The following is a 23,589-nucleotide window of genomic DNA, read 5'->3' as shown; positions in this document are numbered from 1 at the left end:
GATATTGGAGGCAGAAACATATATGCTACGTTTGCTGTAGTAAATATATATAGAGATGTCTAATGTGTGTGTGTGTGTGTGTGTGTGTGTGTATGTGTGTGTGTGTGTGTGTGTGAGAGAGAGAGAGAGAGAGAGAGAGAGAGAGAGAGAGTTTTATGAAGGAGATATATTGGTAGCATGGTCGTAGAGGTTCTCATTAATGTGGGGCAGCTGGGAAAGAAATCTGAAGAAAATTATTTTATCACCAGAAAGGATTATTTTAAGAATACTTCAAGACAACAAATAAGGACTGAAAAGGACATAAAAAGAAAATAACAGTTGACAAGGAAACTAGCTAAAATTGTTTCTATGGTGATGAAGGGATGGAAGGCAGGATCAGAGAAGATCAAACAGTGAAGAGTTTAGAAACGTGCATATTTTTTCTCTCAAATACAGAAGTTGTGGTTTGGGCAGATGTAGTGGTGGCAGGTGGGACAGGGGCAGCATATCTGCATGTATTTACATATTTAAGGACACCTTTGCATATGTATGCATTCATGACCATGGGAATGAATATCTTAAGATTTAAAAGATGCTGACACAGTAGATTGAACATTAAAGAGAATAATCATTGGATTAGATTTTAGGGGAGCAGAAAAAGGAATAATGTCTTTATCATCAGGTTACTCTGTTTTTTTTTTGTTTGTTTGTTTTTGTTTTTTTCCTGCTAATGTGAGCTCTGTATGTTTCTTTCAGTTCTCAGCACCTATGATTTTACTTAGGAAATACTGAGATTTTCTGTGTATTGGTTAAAGGGAAAAAGTACTGCAGAAAAGAAAATTAGGCCACTAAAGAGTCCATTTATTCTCAGAATGCTTCCTAGATCCTTGGCCAATATTTACAGTATATTCCTTCTTCAACAACTGTCAAGCATATCCTTCCAAATTTATTTTGTCTATAAAAATGTTTTTAAATGATCTATTTTGAACATTAAATAACAGTTTTAATATGTTTGAATTAGTACTAAATATTGTTTCATTGCTTTTCCAATATGTACTAACTAAAAGGAGAAAGTGAGAAATGAGGAAAGTGATTTAAATCAATGTGTTTAAATTTAATAAAACACAAATCGAAGAACCTATATTATTTCTACAACCATCTCAGTGTGTGTGACGAGGCCTCCCTTTGTGTTTAGGTTCCAGAAATGAGAGTAGGAGGATTTCATACAGAGAGCTTTTGTTTTCATGATCCCATGTCTCACCTGTTCTTTTTATTGATTGATCCTATTTCAAGAGACTTCAGTCAGCATCCATTAGATTAGCTCTGTACCAGCCACATGGTTTTCCTTCATACTGAAGTTTCAAATTTAATGAATGATTAAAAGTAATCTATACCTATAATAAAAAGTCATAATATATGTCATAGGTTGACTATGGTGATTCAATTAAAATTAAATCTCTGTCCTGGTGGTGGTGAGATGCTTACTCAGACTATGCTGTGAAGCCTGCTTAATATACTTTCTTCCTAGACACCATCATGTTTTCCTAAAATATTTTTATCTTTTGAGAACTTTCTGTAACATATCTACTTAGGATAACATCTGATTTTCATATTGAGATGCTAACCTTTATAAAAGAATTTCAAAATATATTAAAAATAGTATTTGTAATAGTAGAAGAAAAATTCCAACTAAATGGTCATTTCAAAGGCAAAATATTAATTTGATATTAACTTTTCATTTATCATAAAAATGATGCTCAAAATGAAAATTTAAAATACTTAAATTATTCTGATTTAAGTTTTGGCTTTGTACATTCAGAATTCTTTAGGGAGAAGAAACAATTTCTTTGTCCTATCATCATCTACTGACAAAAATCAGATTCATTTGTATTATTATCATTTAAAATAAATAATTTTAAACATGTAAACAGTGAAGTGAATAATTATTACCTCTTCTGGAGTGATTAAATTGTAATTGTGCTGTATGTAAATTTATATTTAGTATAATTTTAATTATTTTTTTATATGTATGAGTTTTTCCTACATGTACGTAAGTGCAACATGTACATGCAATGCCTGTGGAGACCAGAAAAGGGCATCAGATCCCTGGAACTAGAGTTACAGAAGGCTACCACATGGGTGCTGGGAACTAGACCAGGATCCTTTGCAAGAGCATCCGGTTCTCTTAACCACTGAGCCATCTTTCCAGCTCCCTAGTATAATTTTTAAACTTATCATTTCTTTTATAATATAATTTATGCTGGGACCCTGTCTAAGCCCTTCATAAATATTATTTCATGTTAGATGTGTTTAGTCTATACCACAATAAGGGTTATTATTTCCTTCTCACCAGTGAGTAAAGAGGGTGCAACAAATTTGGATAATTTGATATGGTCTCAAGCTAGTATCTTGGCAAAGCAAGCCTTCACATCTGAATTTGTCTGCTTCTGGATGCCATGCTCTTCACCCTTATAGATGTTACTATCCCAGCAATTTGTAACACTGTAACTTATACTTTAGGTGTTATACATATGCATATATAATAAAATATATTTAAATGACTCCATGGGTTTATATGTTTTTTGGGTGTGTGGTATATGTGTGTATATTTTTGTGGGAGTGAGTGGTGTGCATGTACACAGTGGTTGATAGCAGGTGTCTTCCTCAGTTACCTTGCACCTTATTTTTTTGAGCAAGTCTCTCACTGAGCCTGAATCTCACAAGCTTGGCTAGGCTGACTAGCCAGCAAGCCCAAAAGATCTGCCTGTGTCAGGTGCCCCAACATTGATATTACAGCTGCACTCTCAAGCCCAGCTTTTTTACATGAATGCTGGGGATCTGAACTCAGGCCCTCATGGTTGCACAGCAAGCACTTTACCAACTGAGCCATCTTTGCAGCACCAGTTTATATCTTTTAAATGCATTAAAACATGAAATGCCTATTATTATTTCTAAAATAACAATAGGCATTAGGGATTATAAAAATGATAGCATCTGTTTATTGTCATGGAATTTCCATCTAGCTGTAAAAGGATCTATGAATAAAATATTGAATGATGTTTCAATTCCTTCCTATATAGTGCCACATGGTGGTATAGGATGGAAAATAATTCTTGTTAGTGACAGTAAATCCCCAGTTGTTCCTATAGTTATTTAAAAAGAGTTCACTGTAGGCATCTGTCATCACAGAGAGCTTCTTGAAGGAGATGGGCTGCAAGCACTGATGAATGAAATTGCTAGAATTTATCTGAATACAGAAAGCAGAGCTGCTAAGATCCATATGCTTTAGATTAACTGAATATCCTCGTGAGTCTTCTGGGTCTGAAGCAACTTTTAGTATATTGACTTTGTGTCTGTGTGCAATCTGGCTGTGGTGTATCCCTCTGATACAGCCAAGGCTCTTCATTTGGATTCTTGACACCCACCTTGGCACATCTCTTTGCTTGGTTCATCCCACTTCCCCACAGCTCCTACCTTTGCTGGGTTTCATCCTGGAGGGCTCCTCCATATTCTCACATAAATGCAGGCCATCTATAACCATGCTCTTTGCTGGTTCCTGGTCTCACTGAGTTTATTGTCTGCACCCTTTCCCAGTGTGTCTCACAGGAGATAACATGATGCTTGCCAGCTGCTTTGGCTCACTAGCTGTCTGCCCAGCACTTGTTGACTCCCTGAGGTGAAGAAACCTAACAATTACATTATGCCATGACCTCCATTGTGAATTTTAAGAGTAGGAACAGCCTTGCCATGACATCGGCATGGTAGATAAAGGCAACAGATCATGATGCCAATATCAGTCCCAATTGCTTTTTTTTTTGTTTCTGGCTGGGCTATTATATATGAACAGAGATATTTCATGAGGATAGAATATAGGTATTCAATAATTTTTCTCTAATTTCCTATGACTAATACTTAATGAAAAGAAAATATTTAATTTGGTATAGTGAGTCATTGTTTTTCTTATAAACTGTATGTCCTGTCACTATTTATAACTAAACATATCACTCAGAAACAATTTAATATTTAACAGTAAAGTAAAATTCAAACATAAGATAGTTGAATATTTTCCAATTTAGTCTTTTTAAACATAAAGATTTGTAGTTGCTTTCCACTACATGAAAAAATATCATATAAATAATTTTATATAAATATATCCTTACTTTACATTTCAAAGTTTATTTTTTGGATGTAGAAAAATAGTAAAATTTTTTCCTTCCTTCTAGAATTAGAATCAAAACCACTTGAGGGTATTTTCTGTTAATGTTCACTTTTTAATTTACCTGTTATTTTATCCAGTGGTGAAGTCTACAAGATCAAGGTCACCTTGCTCTATGTCAGGTAATTCTATTTCTTAACTCTTTCTCTGCTTAAATTTCTGTGTTTAGAAATCTGTGTCACCACATACTAAGTTGTGAATTTTGTTTAAAGCCACAGATAAATTGATGCAGCTTAAGAGCATTATCCCAGAAATGTTGTTACTACTAGGTCATTTGGCTCCCGAAACTGGAGACCAGATGGGGAAACATCTAATAGTTCCTCATTAATCCAGAGAACACAGCTCTAGAAGAGGCGCTATGTTGGTATTGTGGCCAGCATTAAAAAGAAATCATCAGGAAACTAAGGCTGCTGATGAGGAATGGGAGACAAGGATGGGGTAGATGCATCATGGCACTGGTTTTTAAATAAAAATAAACTGCAGGGTCATTGGTTACTAAAACTGTAAAGATATTTAATAATCTCCAGAACAGTTTTCTAAAGGAAAGGGAAGCACCATGAAAATGAATGGCCTCCCCAATCTAACCCAGACAATTAGTAATTAACCAAGGCTATACCTCCATCTCATCATTCCCTCCAGTATTCCTTGGCCTCAAAAATGCAAATATATACATTTTTTCATATGAATCAGTAGTTTTGAAGAAGTGCATAAGATGCTGTTAACGTTTTTTGCTACCTGTGGATTAAAAAGCAAGTTCATTTTAGAATTTATGTTTAACTAGAATTTTTATTATAAACATTTTTTTATCATGCTGAGGATTGGACCCAGGTCCTTGCACTTGCTAATCAAGTGCTGTAATTCTGAGCTCCAATCCTAGCCTAGCATTTTAATTTCTTATTTTAAAACTTGATTTGGGACTTGAGTCATATTCTATTGCAGTATTTGGCTCATCTCTGAATGTTAGCTATTCTTTGAGGGACTCATAAGGAAGCAGTGCTCTGTACAGCAATCATTTCCCACATGGCATATTACCAATGTGAAATGTCATTGTTTGGAGAAAAATAAGAATATTATATACAGCAATATATAATGTACTAGTTAAATAACTCTTAATGAGGGTGGTGCTGAATTTCTTCTCTCAGTGAAGGATGATACTGTTAAGGTTTGATTGACACAACTTGATGTTACTGGAATCTAGTACTTAGAAGATAGGGGTGCACCTAAGTTTCTTATCATGTATGAGATACCTTCCCTCAGCTATGGAAAGGTATAGTAGTATCTGACCTCAGAATGTCAATAGTGTCAAAGTTGAGAAATTGGTTTCCTGTGCTTAGAATTGTAACTAAATGATTGTGCAATGATAGGGTACGAGTCAGCAAATGTCTTGCATGGTGTGAGCCATCCTGGAAACACTGAAATATTTAATAGATATGGAATTAAAATAGCACCATTGCCAACTACCCAATATCTCTTTTTAACTTTTGGGTTTTAGAGTTTTAGACTGACAAAATAATAGTACTTTCCTTCATATTAAAAATGAAAAATGAAAGCTGAAATATTGAACTTGTCAATTTAATGCCATAAAAAGAATTTTAGTTCAAATAAACTTTTATTTTAGCTTAATTTTTGGTTTATAGAAACTTTATTGTTCCTATATACTCCTCACCCAGTTCCCCTCTCTATGCTACATTTGTACCTTCAAGGAACTGACAGTGGTATGTTAGTGTGAACTAGCTCTAGGCCTTATTTGGATCTCCTCACTGTTTCCATTAATGATTAGTCAGGAGGACAAAAAAGAGTTCTATTGTACAACCTGCTGACTATGAAAATACCAATGCATTGTATGCTTGAAAATGGCTAAACAACTATTAATATTTGTTCCACAAGTAATTGATAAGCATGCAAAGCCATTCCTTTGTTAATTAGCTTGAACCAATATTTCATAATGTATATGTATTTTGAAACATCATGTATCCTATAAACAGACACACTTTTCACTTGTTTTTTGGAACTAGATTTTTAGGTGAAAGGGTAAAAACAACCCAAATATTCATTAACTGAAGAATGAATGAGTAAAACATGAATATCCATGAAATGTGTTATTATTCACATGCAAAGGAATGGATTTCTTTTGTAATGAATGGAGCTCCTCATAAACACTGCACCATAAATCATCTCAAAATGTTCTGCTAAGTGAAAAATGCCAGTCATGTAGGACCATAAACTATAAGATTCAGTCAGTTTTTATGAAATTTCTAGAATCGATAAACCTGGGGATTCAGAGAGGTTAATGGTTGCCTTAGGGCTGGGGTTGTGAGATGTAGTATGTGGGTGGAAGTTGAGGTGACTGGTATTTAACACACGATCTCTTTTTCCAGTGACCAAAACATGTTGTAATAGAATGTGATGATGGTTTCACCCATCTTTGAATATACTGGAATTCATTGAGTTACACACTTAGGTGTGGTATGTATTTTATATCTCAATAAAACAATTTAAACAAGAATATGGAGAAAAAAAGAGTTCTGTAGGTATTCTCAAACAAGATCTTTGTTAGATGTGATTTTCAGATTCTTTCTATGACTTGTCTTCCCCAAAGCAAATGTTTTTAGTTTTTATGAAGTCCAGCTTAATACTTACTATATTGAACAGCATAAATTTGAGAAATGATGATCACCTGAAATTCTATTGGACTGTGCTTATTTAGATTGACCATCTACCATATTCAAGATTTGCCTCTCGTGCTTTGAACTATTTACAATATTCACAACCACTTACAAAGGGTAAAAGTATTTTCCAAGACTGAAGATAACTGAAAGAAATTTCACTATAGGCTCTAAAGAAAAGTTCAGTGACCATAGTCTTTTGAGCAATATTTGAAATGCATAGTTCAGGAACTACAGCTTTTATTTACATATGTGCCAGATGTATTCTGGGAGCTCCTCCTGGCCTGTTCTTTACCACTATATACCCAGCTCTCTACCTTCAGAGCTAATTGAAGGTAGCATGTAACCAGGCCAAGCCTTCCTTTAGCCCCTTTTGCTAGGTTTAGTGTATAGTATGTGATTAGGATATGTGTGGCCCCAAATTTGGTTTTTCAGTACCACTAAAAAACCGTACAAGCAAACAGACATATAAAACTCCACAATTTCATGGATTTCTTAGGTTCTTTCTGGCAAGTTTTTCTTTTCCATATTACTCAGCTAAGGAGGACAGCTGTAGCCAGAACATGTCAGGCACCTTTGCTGGGGTGACTAGAGCCATTAGAGGTTTCTCCCTTTTTAAATGTACAGTAATGTGGTTAAGCATTTTTACATGGTGATTCATGGATTCCAGCATTGCACCTACTCTATCTTGTTTGGTCAAATCAAGTCAGGAAACCACCACAGCGTGAAAACACGATTGGGGAAACTGATGGTGACCGTGCCTACCATGCAAAGTTGCAGATTCTGTCAGAGACCTCACACAGGGCTCTCTTCGCTTGTATTTTCTGTCTTCCTCTCACTCACCCAAGCCTGGGTGTGATGCAATACACCAATCTCCAAGCACTGGATTACTCTTTGTGAGTTTTCTAGACTTCTCAACCCTCCGATTCATACTTAAGTGGGTTACCCAAATATTTTTTCCTACCTACTTGATCTTGTTTGAACATGCCTAAAATTATACTATTTTATTCTACCATGTTATACCTGAGTGTGTTCATAGTTGTTATAATTAATTCACCACTCATCTCACTATTACCTTTCATTCTCACTTGTGTTCAATAGAATTCAAATCCTTTGCTGTTCTCATCAGTACAGGTCCATTCCAGCTGATTTCTATTGAAATACTGAGATTTAAGCAAGATGGTCATACCAATATTTTAGTGATCCAGTCCTTTCAAAACTAAATTTCAGTGTTTCTACTTAGAAATACTGGATTTAATTTTGTTATTTTGTTGTTGTTGTTTAATAGAATTAGACTCAAATATCAAAATTCCTATTAAAAACAGAGGAGTGCTTTGCTCATTTGAATGTACATAAACATTAATTTCCATATGATTATTTATAATTATCTGATGACATCCTAAATTCCTTTAGTGTTTTTAAAAAATTAAAGAGGAAAAACAGGCTTTTATTTTACTTAGAGTAAACTACTACTCTCAGACTTAAGAGAATATTTGTTTTAAAGAATTTAACAAATATCTATGTTGCATCATTGAAATCCTGCATTTTGCTTTGTTTTTATATTTCTGATGGAATATGATATTGGCCTAAAGAATATGTAGTCTTTATAAATAAGAATGTAGCAGATACAGACTATTCATGTCATCAACACTAGAACTTGAGTTGTACCTTAATGTAAAAATGCTAGATTTCTATTATTGATATCACATCACTGGTATTTGATTGCAGCTGTGGTAAGTTGTATGGGTTCTCATAAGGTAGGAGCTAACTTTGCAGTGGGCATCACTTTTTGTAACTTGCATTCCACGTTCAGGGTCACTGTGTTCCTGACATGCTCCCATTATTTCCTTTCATGAGAGAATCTCTTCCTTGTGAACTGCAGGGACTTTTTTATTGATGCACTATAAGTGCAGAAGTCTTCCCACAAAGATTTACTTTGTAACAATAGGCCAGGGACATTGTTCCAAATAATCAATCTTCTATCTGTTCACTGGAACACAAAAATATTTCTGTGATATACCAGACAAAATTGATACTCTTTTATGGAGATTTTGATTAAATATGCCCTTTCTTCTACATATCTAGTAAAATTCCAGTATTTAATTCCTGTATATAACAATATTTTTGAATTTCATATATACAGTGTTACGTTCTTCACCTGAGTTCCTAGCTGAATATAAAACCTGAGAGCAAGAAGAGGTGTTATTACTTAGAGCTGTTTTTAACAGCACTCCAATTTCCTAACCCGTCATTTCCCTTTTCTTTGATTTAGAAATGTGTTACACTCCTGGAAGTTTCCACATTAGGTATATGCAAAAATAGAATAATTTCATAGGGAATATATTTTCATCATGGTTAAGAATTCAGATTGAAGCCAATGTGGTGTTTTAATCATTTCTGTATATCTTTCTTGCTTTTAACTTTGTGTATTTTGTTTATTCTCACATTAAATCGGTGTATTCATTTGTAAAATGAGAATGATTTTCATATATCTGGAGGTAACTAGACTTCATAGTGTTGTGACAATTGAGAGTTAATATAGCTAAGAATTAAAAATAGTGACTATGACTGTAAATTCCATGAATCTATAGTCATCATATTATTGAAAGAAAATGAGAGCACATTTGTTATTTATTTATTACAAATGTTATTATTACTACTAAGGATATAATGTATCCTGTTGCATTATTTGATATTTTTAAATACATTTTATTATTTTTATTTTATGTGTATGAGTATATACCCTGCATGTATATAAGTGCATTCGTGTATTGCAGTGCTCACGGAGATTAGCAGAGGGTATCACATCCCCTGGACCTGGAGTTTCAGACAGTTGGTAGCTTCAGTGTGGATGCTTGGACTTGAACCTGGGTCCTCTGCAAGTGCAGCCAGTGCTCTCAATGACTAAGCCAGTCCCACATTATTTGATTTCTTAAGTTTCATTTTTATGTTGAAATATGAAATGCCCAGTAGCCAGTATGAAGCAGAGTTGGGGATTTATTAAAATAGAAAAGTGCTCAAGACAATAAAAGCACACGTGAGCATGCATGTGGGCTTCTCAAATAAGAGTCACAGTTTATTAATGGAGATTATGGCATAGATTTTAAGCATGGGGATTAAGGGAAAGAGATACTCTAGGAAAGAATACGGCATACCCTAGTGTGGGTATGGACTCTGGGAGAGTCATTATTAGGTGTCTTAGCATTAGCCATATATGCAATTTGGGTGGCACTCATGAGACACCTCAAGGTTGCTAAGAAATCTTGTTACTGTGGTTTTTATTGTTGCTCTCTTTTATTTTTCTTTTATTTCTTTTTTTGATAAGTGAGATTATACTGTAACTCTGATAAAACCAGGAGGCAACAGGAATGTATAAAGGTGCTTCTGGGGAGATTCCTAGAAATTGCACGATTGTCACTGGGAAAGGAGAAAGGCCACAGGCCACTGTTAATTGTGCTGCAGTCCTTGACTCAGCTCCCTAGAGGCCTCAGGCAGGCTCCTGGGTGAGGGGCTCTTTCTCTTCCCATGTCCCCTTAATTTTCCTGGTCTTTATATCCTGCCTCAGATATATCCTACCTACATGTGGTAGGTGTTAAAATCATCGTTTTAAGGATAAGAAAAAAGAGGTTGGTTGCAGCACGTGTCTCAGATCATATGGCCAGGAAGTTGCAGAGCTGAGGGCGATCCAAGGCCTATTGTCTTTCCAACTTATTTTGTTCTTGTGGAAAGACCACAACATATTTTAGGAATTACTCATAGAAGCATGTCCTAAAAATATGTCCCTGTGTCTGTTCTCTCATATGTTGAATCTTAAATTATAGCATTGTAGACCATATTATACAGAAAGGTGAGACAATTTGGATTAGTACAAAAGAAGATAACAAGGAAAAAATAACTCAAGATAATGATATTAATTTAGACAAATATAAACTGAAGATAACTATATAAGTTTCATAGATTTTCAAACTAATAATCTTTCTTAATTGTGGAAAATGATCACTTTATTTAGGATACTGATTACAAAAAATAGACTTTTTAAAATATTTTCAACTTACTTGAATAAGCTATAATAGACATTTTTTATTTATCTAGCAGCAGTTGCCAGTATTCCTTTAGATAAGATTGGGGTGTGCTGTTCATTTTCCCAGTTCTATGCTGGGTTACCATCTGGGAGTCTCTTGGGCCACCCTGACCAACAACTCAAAGGAAGGTATCTCCTGTCTGGCATTATATGTATATGGACTCTTAAGAAATTATATTGGCCCCTTTAATCTTTGGTTATATTTTCCTTTTGGGTGTTTAAGACCATACAGCCCTTGGCCCAGATAAACCAATTTATTTTTACTCTTAAGGCCATTTGAGGATCTGTTCCTTAAGGGTCACATGGGCTTGGGAGGAGCCCCTGGCTCCTTTCTTTTACCAGTTCTGTCTATGTGAAGATAAATCAAAGGTCCTGCTCTACAATGGCTGGCTTCACTTGGAAGCATGGAGGAAATGTTTCCTCTGTGTTGACCCTCCTCTTTGTAGAGGAGGGTCAACATGTAGACCCCATGTGCCATGTAAATAAAGCTTGGGCAAAGACCAAACATTCTCAGATAAACCTTGCCTAGATATATATTATATTCCGTGTATAATTTGTCAGTAGGTTGTTCAATTAATATGGTTTCCTTTCTTTTTTAAAAACTAGCTAGGCTTTATTTATCTCTGGCATTGTCTAACCCTTCCACCGTGGTTTCCCCATGTAAAGTACCCCATTTTTCCCATTTCTCCCCTAATAATACCCTTCTCCTGTGGTCCCACCTCTCTTGAGCTCCTTCTTTCCCTTTATCCCCTAGGTTCTTTGTATAACCTTCTCTTCCTCTCCCCTTAAAATAATCCCCTTTTTATCCATATATTCTTTATTAATGCCTGTTTCCTACTGTTCTTCTCTTTCAGGTTCTTTCTTTTCCTTTACCTCCTTGGTTCCTTTTCATTATTTTGGTTCCTGTAGTTATGTTTGGATATGTACTAATTTATAAGGGTTTCGTGCTAGGATCCACATATAAAGGAGATCATATGTCTTTTTTTTTTCTTCTGAGTCTGTGTTACTTCACTTAGTACAACAGTTTCTAGTTTCATCCATTTACCTGAAAATTTCATGATTTGATCTTTCTTTACTGCTGAGTAAAACTCCATTGTACAAATGAACCACGTTTTCATTATCCACTCATCAATTGCAGAACATGTAGGTTGCTTCCTCTCTTAGCTATTGTGAAAAGAGCAGCAACAAACATGGATGTACAAGTGTCTCTGCAATGGGATGAGTTCTTTGGGTATATGCCAAGAAGTGGTATAACTGGGTCAAATGGTAGGTTCACTTGTCGTTTGTTTTTAAGAGTTCTCAACACTGCTTTCCATAGGGGTTGTACAATTTTGCAATCCCACTAGCAGTGGATGAGCATTCCCTTTCCCCACATTCTCTCTTCTTCGTTTAGTTTTGGTGATTCCCATGCTTTTACATATCCGTCCATTTCTATTAAGTTTTCAAACTTAGTAGCATGTAGGTTTTTAAAGTATTCCCTTATAATGTTCTGGATCTTTTTGGCATCTGTTGTGATATTTTTTCCTTTTCATCTCTGATTTTGTTGATTTGGAGGTACTCTTTCTTTCTTTTGGTTAACTGGGCTGGGGTCTGTCAATCTTGTTTATCTTTTCAAAGAACCAGCTCTTGGATTCATTGATTCTTTGTATTTTTTTCTTTGTTTCTATTTCATTAATTTCTGCTCTGACTTTTGTTATTTCTTCTTGTCAGGTGGGTTTGGGTTTCATTTGTTGTTGCTTTTCAGGTGTCTTGAGTTCTCATTTATTTGTGTTCTTTCTGATTTTTTAATGTAGGCACGTAGAGCTATAAACTTCCCTCAAAGGACTGCTTTCAGTGTGTCCCAGAGGTTTTGTTGTGCTGTATTATCATTTAGTTCCAGGAATACTTTTATTTCTTTCTTTATTTTTCCTTTGACCCATTCATCATTGGAAGTGTGTTGTTTAATCTCCATGTGTTCGTGTAGTTACTAGGGTTTCTTCTAGTGTTGATTTTAAGCTTTATTGCATTGTGGTCTGATGGAATGTACGGAATTATTTCAGTCTTTTTGTGTTTGTTGTGGTTTGTTTTGTGGCCCAGTATATGGTCGATTTTGGAGAAAGTTCCATGGGACTCTGAATAGAAAGTATATCTTTGGTGCTTGGATAAAATATTCAGTAGATGTCTGTTAGGCCCATTTGATGATGTATAATATTTTTTTAATTCAGATGTCTCTCTGTTAATTCTCTGTCCTGTAGACCTATCTAATGGAGACAGTGGGGTATTGAAGTCCCCTACTATTAATGAGTTGGGATTAATCTGGGTCTTAAAGTCTTGTAGTACTGTTTTTTAAAAATATTTTATTATTTTTATTTTATGTGTATGAATGTTATGCTTGCATATAGATAAGTGCACCCGTGTCATGCAGTGCCCATGGAGGACAGAAGAAACTGTCGTATCCCTTGGAACTGGAATTAAGGACAGTTGTTAGCTGCCATGTGGGTACTGGGAATCGAATCTTCTGTAAGAACAGTCAGTGTTCTTAACCATTGAGCCTTCTCTCCAGCCCCTGTAGTACTGTTTTTATCAAGTTGGGCGCACCAAACTTTGGTGAATATATGTTCATGATTGTGATTTCTTCTTGGTCTGTTGTTCCTTTTAATCAGAATGAAGTGGCCCTCTTTATCTCTTCTGATTAGTTTTAAGGCCTATTTTATCAGATACTAGAATTGCTACACCTTCTTTTTTCTTCGCACCATTCACTTGGTATATTTTTTTCCATCCTTTCACCTTAAGGTAGTACCTGTCCTTGAAAGTAAGATGAGTTTCTTGCAGACAACAAAAAGATGGGTTTCGTTTCTTAATCCATTCACCTAGTCTGTGTGTTTTGACTTCGGAGTTCAGTCCATCGATATTTAAAGTTATTAATGAAAGATGTATATTGATTCCTGTCATTTTTATTTCTGTTCACATTCTTGGTATAGCTGTGTATTACCACAGTTATAACACCATTGAGTTTCTTCCGTAACTCCTTGGGTATAGTCATTCCTTTCTTCAGCTCTTTGTATTGCTTCAAGAACTCTGAAGGGCTGGTTTTGTGGACATGAATTCTTTCTACCTATTTATGTCAGGGAAGATTTTTCTTTCCCCTTTGACTATAATAGACATTTTGCCTGGGTAAAGTAATCTGTGTTGGCATCTGTGGTCATTTAGAACTGAGAATACTTTGGTCAGGCTCTTCTGGGTTTCATAGTTTGCACTGAAAAGTCAGCTGTAATTCTGATGGGTTTTACTTTATATGTGACTTGTGGCTTTTCTTTTGTAGCTTTCATTATTGTCTCTTTGTTTTGTATGTTTAGTGTTTTTACTATGATATTCCATGGAGAGTTTCTCCTCTGGTCCTGTCTATTTGGTGTTCTATATGCTTCTTGTATTTATATGGGCATGTCTTTCTTTAATTTGGGGAAATTTTCTTCTACAATCCTGTTGAAGATCTGGTCCATGCCATTATCCTCAGATTCTTCTCCTTCCTGTATGCCTGTGATTTGCAAGTTTGGTGTTTTTATGATGTCACACAGTTCCTGCATATTCCATTCTTGTGTTTTCTTAAATTTTTCATAATCTTTCTTGAATGGTCTAATTTGTCCACTTTATCTTCCAGTCTTGATATTCTGTTTTGCCTTTCATTAATCCTATTGGTGATGGCTTTCTCCTGTCATTTTTAATTGGCTTACTGAGTGCTTCACTTCCTTCTTCATTTCAGCCTGAAATATTTCTAACTCTTTTCTGAATTCATTCAGAAGTTTACTCCTATCTTCTTTCAATTCTTTGATTTCTTTGTGTGTTATTTAAATTCACTGAATTCTTTTATCATGTTTATAATTTTTCTTTTGAGATCCGTGTCCTGTGTTATCTCTAGGGGGTTCTCATTGTACTCCTAGAGGACTGTTGTTACTTGGTGGAGATATATTCTTTTGGTTTTTCATATTATTTTTTCTCTGTGACTCTGACATGTGGATTTCCTTTGTGGTTTCTGATTCTTGTATGAGACTCAAGCCTTTCTTTGTTGAGTTTAGGTCTGCTTCTTTTTGTAAACTTTATGTGCCTTTGTGGTTTACTTGTTGGGCGTAAAAACTCATTGGTCTAGGCTTCAGGTTCTCTCTTTTGATTTTATATTGTAGTGGCCAAATTGCTTTCCCCTTCAGGAGTTCCCACAGAGGCCCAAGCTGGATGAGGTTCAGATGCTCTCAGGTTTTCTCCTAAGGTCTGGATCCCTCAAGGAAAGATGCTGGTCTCAGGAATTTGGGGGCTGGGCTGGCCTTGGAGCAAGGCCCAGGAAAGATGCTGGTCCCAGGAAGCTGGTGGCTGTGCCACCCAGGAATGCAAAGGTAGGTGGGGCTGGGACCAACCAGGCCCAGAGGGCTCCTGGGGACTGCAGCAGGGAGCTAGGTTGGTCTGGATGCAGAGGATAAGGAAGCAGTGGGATTCTGGGCCAAGCGGTCAGTCCAGGGGTCTGAAGTGCCAAGAGAAGAAATGGGCCGGTACCCAGGCTAGGAGGAGGGATGGGGTGGAGGACTGGGAGGGTGAATGAGTCTGGGGCAGTCAAGGCATGGTGGACGCCACGGAACTCACCCAGGAAAGATGTTGGCACCAGGAAGCTGGTGGCTGTGCCACCCTTTAATACTTTAATACTTAATTAATCATTTTTTATCTAGTGTTCCTATCTCATTAGTGGGTAAAGAAAAAAAAATGAAAGAAATTCCTTTTGAGTCTCCATACATAATGGAGTTCTGTGCTCACCTCACAGTAATTTTTTTCCTCTCTTCAGTTCATTTTAGTATTCTTTCTCCACTTTCATGCCTTTTTCCACAGCGTTGTTTCTTGCCAATCCCTGCTATTTCTCTTACTTAGCTCTTATTTATATCAAGTGAGTTATTTCTTTTGCTGATTTTAGGAATGGATATGATCTCTTTCACTAAAAGATGTCTCTGAAACTTAAAGCTGTGGTAGTTAAGCTGTTATTGGGCCTCCATGAAAATGCCCTGCTGTTCTTTGGGGTGATTCAAGTGAGGTTTTAACTTAAAAGACTTGAGAGTATATTTTCACACTTGAATGATACCTTAGTCCTTCTGTAAAGGAAATTTTAAATAAAAGAAATCTCAAATATATGGCTGAACAATCAAGTTTATTTTTAATTCTCTTATTGTTATATATGAACATAAATTTTAATATGACAAATTCTTGATTTTATAAAGCTATAGAACCAAAATGAAGTATTTTTTTAAAAACATATAAACCCCAAATTAAGAAAATTCTAATGAAGAATTTGAGGACATACTGTGTTTTTTGTTCCTTCATTATAATCTATCTCTAGAAATTTCAATTAACAATAATTTTTCCTTGGATAAACCTCACTAGTTATGAAACTACCACTGCATAAAGCTGTTTCTAGAATTTTAATATTGTAAAATGCTGCTTCTTCCAAGAAGTCCCTCTTAATCACCTAAAATAGTATTGATCCATTTCCTTTAAACTAACAATCTCATACAGCCTTCTCTAGTAGAACTAAGTTTTACATTAATTAATTGATTGTTTGCTTGATTTTGTGTGTGGTGTGTTTTTTTTGTGTGTGTGTGTGTGTGTGTGTGTGTGTGTGTGTGTGTGTGTGTAAGCTCACCACAGCACCTGTGTGGAGGTCAAAGGATAATTTTTGGTTGTCAGTTTTCTTCATCCATCACTGGTTTCCAAGGATCAAACTTGGGTCCTCAGCCTTGGCAGCAAGCAACCTTACCTGATTATCCATCTTGCCAGCCCTCATAATTTTTTATTGCCTTTTTCAATAAAATGTTTATTGAGAACAAAAACTGTGTCTCATTTATCTCTATGTATCATAGTGTTTTGAATAATATGTTTTTCACCTACTTACTTATTTCTGATCACAAATATAATGTTTATTCAATAAGTTGGAAAACAAAATATTTAGAAAGGAAAACATCATTTTAGAGACAGACACCATCAATATTTTAGAGCATGTCTTTACATTACTTTAATCATTAAAGAAATGAAGATCACATTTCTGTTAGGGAAAATTGTGTGTGTGTGTGTGTGTTTCATTTTATGTGTTTTATTTTATTATTTTTCATTCATCCAGTGGTTTGGGTGATTCTATAATGCACTAGGTTTTTGCAAAGAAAAGTATGATCGCACTATCTGTATGATTTAGGATCTTGCTGTTTTTTATTCACTTTTCCCATGTAATTTAATATTCTTCAGAACATACTTGTATTCATTTTGACTTTATACAATATATGTCTTAAACTCTATATCTATAGTTATAATATCACCTTATTCTATTTTTATTTACATGTTTTTTAGATTAGTGTTTTACAAACAAATCTTTGCAGGATAAATACCATAAGGAGTATATATATATGTCTTTTTTGAGACAGGGTCTCCCAGTAGCCCCAGCTGGCCTTGAACTCACAGAGATCCGCCTGCTTCTGCCTCCTGAGTGCCTGGGATTAAAGGTGTGCACCACCACACCTCGCGAGGAGTTATATTTTTAAGTTGTCATGCTTATACATGAATGTGTATGTATGTTTCTATATATATATTGTATTTGTTATTCAGTCAATCCATTTGGACATCTGATTGCATTCTAGTCATTGAATAATGTCTAGGTGAATGGAATTAAAAAGCATAATATCTGCAGTAAGATGGCTTGGGTCTTCTAGAGAGAAACCAAATGAGCCAACAATTACGGTATTGTTAACTCTGTTGTTAATAGTGAGCCTAAGTTGGGTCTAATTTATTGATTAAAAATTAAAATGCTAAGGTTTCTAATTTCTCTCTGAACTTGTATAAGCCTAATTAAATTAAATAATCAGTAGCAACTACTTGAAACTGAAATACTTAAAAATAATGGATACAAGACCCAGGTTGGAAATATCATATATCCCATGTGTTTCTTGCATTTCAGATTTCAACCCGTAATCGAGGGATAGGGATTCTTTTTCCTTGCTGGAGGTTCATAGCTTGAATAGTAACTTGATTTTGTATGTCTATTAGGTCCATTTGATATATGATATCATTTAATTCAGATGACTCTTGGTTTATTCTTTGTCCAGTTGTCCTGTCTATTGGATAAAGTGGGGTGTTGAAGTCACCTACTAATACTGAGCTGGGGTTAATTTATGTCTTGACGTCTTGTAGTGCTGTTATTATGAAACTGGGTACAGAAGAGTTTAGTGCATATTTGTAATGTTTTCTTGGTCAGTTGTTCCCTTGATCAGAATGAAGTGGCCTTCTTTATCACTTCTGATTAATTTTAATTTGATGTCTCTTTTGTCAGATAATTAGAATTGCAACACCTGCTTGTTTCTTAGTTCCATTTGTTTGGTATGTTTTTTTTTCCATCCTTTCACCCTAAGGTAGTGCCTGTCCTTGAAGGTGAGATGAGTTTCTTGCAGACATTAAAAAGATGGATTTTATTCCTTTTTAAAATATATTATCCATTAATTTATGTATATGAGTGTATTGCCTGCATGCATTTAAGTGCACCTGTGTTATACAGTGCCTGCGGAGGTCAGAAGAAAAATATTGCCTGCATGCATTTAAGTGCACCTGTGTTATACAGTGCCTGCGGAGGCACTGTTAGGTCCCCTGGAACTGGACTTACAGACAGTTGTTAGCCACCATGTGGGTCCTGGGAATTGAATCCAGGTACTTTGCAAGAGCAACTAGTGCTCTCAACTGCTGAACCATCTTTGCCGACCATAATTATGTACTGTGGGAGAGACAGTAATGCTCACCAGATACTGTTTGCTCTCCCATGTTTCGTAGGCTGGTTGCAGTTTGTAGGGACTAAGTCATGAATCCTGAGTTGTAGGCAGTGAATGGCAAGATCAGTATCGATGCTCTAGCATAGCAGAGATCAGGTATGATGAAGCAGTGAAATTCAGGTATTAGACCTTCAGATCGCCTGGAGCATCAGTTTTTCTAAGAAACACAGCATGTTTGTAAACTATTGGAATATTCGCATATGCTAGTAACTTTGCCTAAGATGTCCAAAATCATTTTTGCTCAGCAAAATTCAACCTCCTATCTTCACAGTATGTTTCCTGATAGTGCCAGCAAGTACTGTATCTTTTTCTTGTTAAACTTGGTGGCAATTTGTGGTCACTTCATTGTACATTCTTCTCTCTGGACTGTAAGTTCCTTAAGAGCAAGGTCTACTTAATTGTTTCTGTATTCTTCACACGGTCTAGAATGAAATCTGTCACACAGTGAGCACCCAGTAAATATCTGTTAATCTGAATAGAGTTGAACAAGACAGCTTGAGCTGAACATGCATCATCTGTCCATGAATGCATCAAAGATTTCACCAGTATTTGATGTAATATATAAATTTGATATAACACGAATATCCCAAAATGGGCTTTCTGTTTTTGTCATTTGTCATTACTATTATAAAGTGAATCCTGCTTCAACTGTTACCTAAATGAGAAGGAAAAAGGACCTAAAATATGGCCATGCTTTAATTACATGACAACACAATGAAATTCAGTATTTATGAAGCTAAGCTGGTATAATACTGATCAATTATGTTTTAGTTTAATAATAACAATGCTTTAAAAATCAACAAGTTTAACCTCTAGGTACATAGATTATTATAGGACAAGGAGAAATATGAACTTAGCTATGCAAATTATTCACTGACATTGAAATCTAATAAAACTTAAAAATTAAAATGTGCTAGAATTACTATAAACAAAACATAATGCAAAGCTCATAAATTTCTACCTTGGGGTCTTTATATTTTGTCGTTATATCCCTTTGTTTGGAGGGCTGTTTGGAGGTGAGTGTGCCTGTGTAGGTCAGTCAACAGTTGGAGTAGCAGTCACTTCTCTCCTTCCACCTTGTGGGCTCCCAGGGGTCAAATTGAGGTCCTCAGGCTTGATGGTAAGCATCCTTACTTGCTGAGCTGTCTTGGTGACCCTAAATTTTTTTTAGGTGTATGTCACTGTGTCTCTGTGTGTGTCTATATGTGTGTGTATCACGTGAGCACACATGTGCTCTGGTGTACCCATGAAGGTCAGGTGACAGCTTTGTTGAGTAGGTCTTCTCCACCATCTTTGCATGGCTTCTGGGGTTTGAAATCATGTCTTCACACTTGTGCAGTAAATGTCCTTACCTGCTGAATGATCTCTGTTGTGTAAGTTTCTAAATGCAAACTTCAGTGTTTGTCCTGGGACACTTTATTTATTTATTTTTGTTTATTTATTTATTATATATTTATTATCTTCATTTCATTATGTTGTCTAAGACTAGTCTCCAGCTCTTGGGATCTAGTGATCTTTGTGCCTCAATTTTTCAGACAACTGAGACTACAAACACTTACCATCATGTGCAATATATGGGTTGTTGTTTTTTTTTCCATGTCTCTGCATTCACAGTACAGACCACCAGGCACAGTGGCCTGGGCTAGGGTGTATATGGGGCAGGTTTGCTCTGCCTCCTCTTTCTGTACAGTCAGTGTAAAAACACAGCCTGTGGTAAGCACCAGGAGGCCAATCTATGAGTTTTTAAAAATTATTTTTATGGTATATAACAGAGGGAAAATGCTGAAGGACCATAGGCCTTCTACTGTGATTACATACCTGCCTGGATGTCACTAATAATATATCAGTCATCATTAATGAGTCTTTACTATGGTTTTTACATGGTTTCCACTAATTCTGTATTCTCATAACAACCATAAGAGCTAAATGTCATTAGTTTTGTCTTATACATGAAGAATCTTTGATCGAAAGGATAAGAAATTTTCCCAAGGTACAAAGCTAGTGAACAGTGATCTAAGATCCCAAATTCCAGAAGCTGTGCCTCCAGAGCTGGCCTCCATGTCAGCACAGCAAGCATGGAAAGGTGTTTTTAGGCCTTTGTAGTTATTCTAAGTAACTTAAGGGAAAACCTTGCACATCAGTCTTTCAAGGAAAAAAAAAGTCTTTAAATGACTATTCTCTAATAATCGAAAGCTAACAGTCCATTTAATTATAGTATAATTCTTAAAGTTAGATGGAAGTCATTGTAGTGTGCAAAATCATTCACATTAAAGTGATCATAAGAACAAGATATTGTGATGCATGAAACATTCAGTTACAGAAACAGCCACAAGAAAGGCCCTGCCTTAGTTACTTTTCTTGTTTCTGTGCAAGCATGTGCTCAGAGGAGAAACTTGAGGGAGAAGGAGTTTCTTCTGCCTTATGGTTTCAGTACTTATCATGGCAGGTAAGTCCTGATGGCAAGAACATGTGGAAGCTGCTCGCTCTTTGTCTGTAGTCAGAAGCAGAATAATGAATGTTAGTGCTCAGCTCGGCCTTTCATTAAGTCTAAGATCTCATCCCATGGAATGGTGCTGCTTGCTTTAGAGACTAAAACAGGAGGATCAGGAGTTTATAGCCAGCCTAAGCTAAATGGTGAATTCCAGGCTGGCCTAGGCTACATGGTATAAAGCTGTGTCAAAAAGTAAAAATAAAATAAATAAAGGTGTTAGAAAGATATTTCCTGGGAATAATGCTCAGTGGTAGAATATATGGCTAATGTGTGAAATCCCACATTCAGTCCCCAGCACTGAAAAATGGGAAAATATGCATGAATTAATGAAAGAAAATAAGTCCTGATAAGTGTCATTGATAGTTATATCTAGTTTCATGACAAGAGATGAATAAGGACGTTCCAGGAATCTGTATGTGAAGAAAAAGACATGACCACAGGTAGCAGTAGTTCTCATAAGCATTATTTAGGCAACAGTTTGATACTTGTGTGCAGAAGTCCTTTAGAGCATGGAATTATCCAAAACTCACCTGTGGGAGCCACCATTCAGTGAAGGAGGCTGTCAAGGACACTCACAGAGGAATGTTCCTAGGGTATCAATAGCTTGGGGCATTAAGGCTTATCAATACCATGGCCCATTAGATGTTGAACACAGATTCCTGGGGTATGCAAAGCCAGCCTTCTCTGAACACCTAAAAATCTCTTTCTTTGGGGCTGTGTTTAAACAATTAGAGACTGAAAACTTGAGCTTGGTACTGCTAAAACTTTGAACTACTCAGTTTTAGTGTGCTGTAAAGAAACTAGCAATCTAGAAAGTATGTACAGGAAACAGCTCCAGCTCACAAAGGGTCTCTCTATAGCCCCAGCTGGACTTGAACGCACAAAGATCCTGTTGCCTCTGCCTCCGGAGTGCTGGGATTAAAGGCAAGTGCCACTATGCCCGTCACTAGGATAATTTTTAAAAGAGAGGAGCAGGTTTGTTTATTGACTTTTACCAAGTGATATTTCATATTCTCAATTTCTTCAGGCACATCAAGCTAGAATATTCTGTCATACTCTGATACATCTTATACCTCTGCACAGTCACACAAATTAAAGATCCTTTCTGTAATCAATATAAGCACAGCAGTAAATTGAGCAATAAATACCAATCTCTATAGATTAAAAAGTAAACTAATGAATCTATAAAATTGATTATAAAATAAACTGCCCCAGTTTTGTTAGTATAAAGAAAAGAATGTTATGACAAACAAAAAATGAATTAAACTCTGAAAGAAAATAAATCTGAATTATGATTTCTTATATAACTACTCTGCTCATCAGAAAAATTCAGTCTGACTTTTTCTAACACACAGTTTAAAATCGTTCTCAGAGTCATATACGTACTGGTAACCATGTTTGTGACACATTTGATGAGTATCAGCAATGAGGAATTAGTTTACCCTGGTTTTATCTGTGTCCTCCTCCAATGAAATTACATCTAACATGAAATACCGTGACTGCGCCTATTTCCTATGTCATAGTTAACTTTGTCAGAGACAAAGGCCAACCCTGGTCTCTGCATCTAGCTCAAGTGTAAATGACTGAGAATATGATGTGGCCTGTGCACTAGCATTCTACTGAGCCTCCTCAGCCTTGAGACCTGTGGAATAAAAGAAGAATGTCTGTTTTCGCTCCTTTCCTTTAGACAATGATAGGACAACAGGGTGAGCATAGTGCACACACCACCAGTGGAAGACGTGGCTGATGTGCCCTGATTATGAGGGTGACGAGTCTTGTCTGGAGGATTCTCCCCTATATGGTTTTGTTCTGATCCCTGGAAGCACTCTCTCGAAGGCACTTCCTTTCCATTGTTCTCAGTGGCCACATCTGGAGCAGCTGATTGGAGTATTCCTTACATGGGTGTTATGAAGCTTTCTCATTGTCTGCCTAAAGAAAGTTGGCAGCCCTAGAATGATTTTTAAGTCATGAACAGTTAGAGCATTTTTTTTAACTGCGGGATTGTAGTCAGGTTTCCTGTCTGTTCACTTACATCACATCCCATGTGCTAGGACCCTGGTCACAGTTCTTTTGGGGATGTAATGCTCAGATTTGCTGTATTGCTTTGCTTTCTCTCACTAGAGCTCACTCTCTAGACTTAATGGGGGCTTCATTGAGACGATTTGCTCTCTGTGGAAAGTAACAGTTTTAACACTTTTAACCTTTGTCCTTAATTGTTTTATTTAGTTCAAATATTTTAGGGTGCCAGATCCCTAATTTGACATTTTCCCTAAGACATGAATGAAATAGTTTTAATGTGTGTAAAGGCTACATCTTCATTGTTTTCTTTGAAAGAGGTC

The 23,589-nt window shown here is 36.1% G+C and overlaps 1 protein-coding gene and 1 non-coding gene across 3 annotated transcripts in view; one reads left to right on the top strand and one right to left on the bottom strand.

Annotated features, from left to right (window-relative positions):
* Atrnl1 (attractin like 1) overlaps positions 1-23,589 on the top strand; it is a gene marked incomplete at its 5' end in the record, with an annotated part of 630,201 nt that overhangs the window by 341,079 nt on the left and 265,533 nt on the right.
* Positions 20,354-20,489, bottom strand: LOC115072247. Its single transcript, XR_003851309.1, has one exon. It is a non-coding gene; the product is annotated as a small nucleolar RNA SNORA51 (small nucleolar RNA).

Source organism: Nannospalax galili, unplaced genomic scaffold (assembly GCF_000622305.1).
Source record: "Nannospalax galili isolate Female #2095 unplaced genomic scaffold, S.galili_v1.0 scaffold1362, whole genome shotgun sequence".
Taxonomy (NCBI): Eukaryota; Metazoa; Chordata; class Mammalia; order Rodentia; family Spalacidae; genus Nannospalax; species Nannospalax galili.
The sequence above is the reverse complement of the archived record's forward strand: the minus strand, read 5'-3'. Positions and strand labels throughout refer to the sequence as shown.